The sequence below is a fragment of the Eretmochelys imbricata genome, chromosome 13 (assembly GCF_965152235.1).
Source record: "Eretmochelys imbricata isolate rEreImb1 chromosome 13, rEreImb1.hap1, whole genome shotgun sequence".
NCBI classification, from domain to species: Eukaryota; Metazoa; Chordata; order Testudines; family Cheloniidae; genus Eretmochelys; species Eretmochelys imbricata.
Window position 1 is genome coordinate 40,112,932 of NC_135584.1, and position 5,496 is coordinate 40,118,427.

Here is a 5,496-nt window from a genome sequence, read left to right on the forward strand (position 1 = left end):
CAATGACAAGGAGCAAAAATCCCATTTTCCCGGATGCTGGAGGGGAAAGTTCTCAGGGGACTGGCTGGTGACTGCACAGAGCCAGGGGGCTGCGGATTGTGTCTCCGGTGCAGCCTGGGCAGAGGGAGGCAGAGATTTAAACAGGAAACTGTCTCCCCATTTGCATGCCCCGCTTTATAAGAGACACACACTCCTGTGTGTCAGTGATCAGACTGACTCGCCCTCGGGCTCCGGGTGCGGGAGTCAGACTGTCCCGTCCAGTGTGCGTGTGCAGCGCCGGGCACAGGGCGCTGGGGTCCTCATTAGACTTTCGGACCCTGGGAGGAATGAACAGCTCCCTGCAGTGACTGTATTTCCTCACACGGGAACTGAGGGTCTGGCTATTCTGAGGTGATACTGGGGATTGGGGGGACTCAGCTCTGGAGCCCCGTTCCACATGCACAGGGGCCATGCAATGTCCGGTCTGGGAAGTCTGTTTCCGGGGAGGGGTCGTGTCCCAGGGATCCATAAGGCTGGGCCACACGCTGGAGAGGAAAGATTTCCCCTGCCACTGGGAGGGATTTGGGAGGGAAGCCCCTTTCCCTTCCCAGCAGTGACCGGCTGCATTGAAATGATCCACTTTGGACCATATCTGGGGGCCCGGCTGTGTGTGCGGGTGGGAGTAGCTGGGGGTGGGGGTCTGAAGACAGAGTTAAGGTTTTGCAGAGGAGCCTCCCTGACATTTGTGTGCCTAGAGCGGCGTGTCTGGGAGTTTTGCTTTAGGGAGGGAGTAGAGGGAGGATTCAGTAGACAGTGAAGGAAGATTATTACGCCCGGCTGATATTTATATCCGCGTTCACACTCCCACTCCCATTCACACTCCACTTCCCATTTATGCTGGAATTGTAAACTCCGCGGGGTAGAGAGAGGTGTTATGGTCTGTGTTCGTACCGTGCCTAGGAATAGGGGATCCTAGACTATGATTGGAGACCCCAGGCGCTAGGATCGCAACCACCACCAACTCCCTCCCCCCTAATCATCATCAGCATAATCATCTACTTAATTATTAATAAGCAATGAAGTGCAGGCAGAAGCCTTCTCCTTTTTATGTTTTTAGATTTTGTATGATGTAATATTCAGACATTCGACTACTGCTACTACTTAATAATAAAATATTTCCGTTCCCACTTACATTCAGACCCCTGTAACCATTCATGCTGAAACAGGTATTTCTTTTCCCATTCCCATGAACACTCCCATTCCTGTTTACCTCCCCTTCCTGTTCACTCACACACTCCCATTTCCACTTCCAGTCACACTCACCTTCCTATTCTCTTTCATGCTCATCGTCCCATTTCTGTTCGCATGGATATTCCTCTTCCATTCCGATTCACACTCCCATTCCCATTCCTTTTGCACAAATGCGAGTCAGAGCATTTGGCCCTGACTTCATTCTAAGACCCAACAGAGTCAGGTCTCTCTGTCTGACTGTCCCCCCAGCGGTGCTGTCAGTCACTGCAAAGGTTACAGAAAGGAGGGCGCCGGGTCTGTAGGTCATAGGAGGGAGGATGCTACACAGAGCCAGAACATCACAGGATTTGTCCTTTTTTGGAGAGGAGGGCAAAGACAATGTATTTTGGGGCGGGGGAGGGGAGGTGGAAGGAGTCTTTATAAACCTATTAACATCTGTGATTAAACTTCTGGATTCTTATCTGGCCTGCTGGGCAACTCCCCGTGGGAAAGAACATGACATGAACCCCCTGATTTCTTTGTTTACTTCCCTTTGTCCTCGCTGGGCTCATTGTAACTTGCAGACCTTCAGTGCCACCGAGAGCAAGAGCCTCATGGCATTGCAGGGGGCGGGTTTTTGTCTCAGCTCAGACCGCGTTTCACTCACTGGGACGCTGCACAGTAAGTCGTGTCCTCTGGTTTCAGGCTGCTCATGTCTAAATCAGCCAGATTTGGGGAGTTGTCCCTGGAGGTGGTGAATCATCCTTTGACAGAAGCGGCGTGATATTCCTTACCCCATCGAAGAAAATCATGGAGACCCACTCCACTCCCTTCCCGGGAGCTTGTCGGACCCAGTGCATCCCGGCCTGGCTGAAATCAAAGCCGGAGCCTGTACAGGTGAGCGCAGAGATTGTCCGGGCTTCTTAATGTCTCCACCTCCGGACTCCACCAGCGGATCCTGAGCCCCAGCCCCGGGGATGTAAAAGCACATGGGGAATCCAGATGATGGTGCTGCTGCTAACCTGATTAATACTTCTCTTAAGATTGCTACTGATCACAGCTCTGATTCCAATATTGCCATACGTTATTTCAAAACAAGGGTATCTCCATTTCCCCCCGAAGAAATACACACCTCGGAAAGCTGCCACAGTGAAAAGGAAATGCAGCCAAAACATCAAATGTGTTTGCTGGGAAAAGTTCTCTAGAGGGTTGGGTCGATCGCTGCAGACACCGGCAGCTGCAGTTTCCCAACCCAAAGGGCTTTAAGCAGGGAATACAATTACTCGACTTGCATATCTGTGCTCTTACAATGGAGTCCCAGGGGCTGGGATTGCATTTCTCGCTGAGGTCCCTTGTCCCGGGCTTTGGGAGATGCCATGATACGGTGTGAGACCTTGAGGGAATAGAAGCATGTTCAAAGTAATCTGAAGCACTGAATGTATCCAGTCTGTGAAATACAGTCCAGGAGTGATTACACCCTTGGGTGACAGAAATACTCAGCTCTGTAATGGAGATTTGGGAACAGACGGCGAGCTTTCGTGTCCCCTTTTTTGAAGTGGATAAACTGAGGCAGAGAGAAGGAAACTGATTTGCCCGAGGTCTGTTGGCTGTTAGAAGAAAAGCCAGGTTCCCCGAGGCCCAGCCCGCCCAGTGTTCTAATAACCACACTGGCCTGAAACCTACTAATCGAGCATTCAAATAACCCTTACAGCACAGGGACCTGAAGATGGGCCTCCCTTGATCCCAGAAGAGCGCCCTGGTCACCGGGCTATACAGTCATTCTCATTCACACTCTGTCTTGCTCTCTCCTCACAAAGACTCTTTGCATTCTGAAGCAAGTAGAAGAACTTCAACCGCAGCTCTTTGGAGAGGAGTCCCCCAGGAAACCTTCAAGCCCAGTGGCTGGGCCCTCCCCTGGGAGGTAGAAGATGGACTTTGTTGAAGCCCAGTCTCTGGCTCAGGCACAGTGGGGCCGAGAGTCAGGGTGCCTAATTCGAGGCTGTAAATTCCATTGGGAGCCAGGCACCTCTAGGCTGGTGTTATAATAAAGACCCTTAGACCCTTATGTGACTCAAAGCCGCGGGGCTCCCTACTTTATTGACAAAGCCAGTGCCCCTAGTGGGGCGGGTCTGGTGCTTAAATGTCATCTAAGTCTTTCCTCAGATTTTCACAGTTTTGCAAACCCTGAGCTCCCCAACCAGCCAACTCCAGACCGTGGCTACAGTGCTCGGTTTTGTCCTAGGTCCCTGGTTGTGTGTCTTTGACACAGGGATACAGGCTGGTGTCCTCCATTCTCAGGCTGCTCATTTGCAAATACACCAGGCTGTTGGCGTTGTCTCTGGAGATGGAGAATCGCCCTTTCACGGAATCAGCATAGTAGGCGCTGCCCTGGGCAGCAGCTGTAGCCAGCAAGTCCCGCCCCCTCCTGGGGGCCAGACGGATCCAGTCCATGAGATAACTGCTGAAGGTGAACGCGAAGGCTTTGCAGGAGAAGCGGAGAGAGTCCCCAGGCGTTTTCACATCCGCTCCGGACTCCACTAGCTGGACCTGGGACCAGGCACCTGGGAATAAAGTCATGTTAAGAATCATATCAAAATAGTTTGGAAAGAATACTATGTCCCCATCTATCTATAGAGAAACTAGTAAAAGAAAATATCTTTCGAGACTGCTACAAAAGAAACGAATGGAGCCAAAGTTTCATTTTCCCAGGTGTCGAAGGGGAAAGTTCTCAGGGGATTGGCTGGTCACTGCACAGATCCAGGGGGCTGCTGATTGTGAATCCGGCTGCAGCCTGGGCAAAGAGAAAGACCGATATAAACAGTAAATGGTCATCACATTAGCATATCCCCCTCTTTATAAGGAACAGGTGGGCTTGGCTACACTTGGGAGTTAGAGCGCATTAAAGCAGCCCCCGGCACCCCAGCTTGTCCACACTGGCAAGGCTTATAGAGTGCTCTGACTCCAAGGCTACAGCGCTCCTGGTTCTCCACCTCCGCGAGAAGATTAACTCCTGCTGTGCCTTGGCTGAAATGCCTGGGCATCAGTGTGAATGAGGTGTTGCATTACTGGGCTCTGATCAGACTCTGGAAACATCCCATAATCCCCTTAAGTCAAGTGGCCACTCTGGTCATTGTTTGGAATCAGCTGTAGGAAAGCAGATGTGCCCTTTGAAAACTCCGTTTCTGACAGCTGGCTGTTTATCTGCTCCGAGACAAAGCAACCATTAGTATGGAATGCTGTGTGAGAGAGAGAGAGGCAGGGTCTGCTGCTGTCTGAATTTACAAGACAGCATGCTGACATGCTCTCTGCCCCCGAAAAAACCCACTCTCTCTCCCCCCCCATACATACAACACAGTCCCTGTCACACTCCACCCCACCCTCCCCATTTGAAAAGCACGTTGCAGTCACTTGCATGCTGGGATAGCTGCCCATAATGCACCGGGCCCAATGCCACTGCAAGTGCCGCAAATGTGGCCACGCCAGCGTGCTTGCAGGTGACAGTGTGAACACACGGCAGCGCTTTCCCTCCTGCACTCTCCGAAGGCGGGTTTAACTCACAGCGCTCGACATCTGCAAGTGTAGCCATCCCCAGGAACTCCTTCACCAAAAGATCACACTTGCTGCCTCTGGGGATCCAGGACAAGGAGGAAGACCCGCTGTTAGAGCAATAAGAATAAAAAGAGATCTCAGTCCCTTAAAATGACAGACCGCTAGGCAGGTAGATTAGATTAGTTGTCTTCAACAATGATAACATTCCTCAGGGGCATTTGTCACTCAACTTTACGTGCTTCCTTACTGCTTATATTTTCTGACATGGTAGCGTCAGACCAATGGCTCCTGCAAGTAATAATGGAACATGCAACATAAAACAATGTTGTAAAATCCTCCGGCAGTTCAGTCTAATTCTATATATTTCATCTACTCTATTCTGTAAACAAGAAGTGAGCACAGATCAGTGCCTTTGTGTTGGCAATTGCAGTTGATTCCTGTCTTTTTTTAAATTTGGCCAGGTTAAGAGCCAAACACGACGTTAACCCATTGTTGGTTTTGGTGATGGGCTTTGTCACTGTGGTCTAGTCTCTCACACAGTGATACCGGGCAGTGTCTTCCTGTCTCCTACTGCTCCTTTGTAAACACAGAGGGTTGCTGGGATTGTCTCGTGACACAATGACTTGCCCTTTCGCTGAATAGGTGTAATGAGAACAATTTCTTGTATTCTGTGCCCTGGAGACAGACTCCAGATGCTTCCCAGGAGCCTGAGGGGCCCAGCGCTGAAGTGGAACCCGG

General features: G+C 50.9%; 1 pseudogene; it reads right to left on the bottom strand.

Moving 5' to 3' along the window:
- Nucleotides 1-3,447: 3,447 nt before the first annotated feature.
- On the bottom strand, nt 3,448-5,024 carry LOC144273274 (Ig heavy chain V region 914 pseudogene; annotated as a pseudogene).
- Between the last annotated feature and the right edge of the window lie 472 nt (nt 5,025-5,496).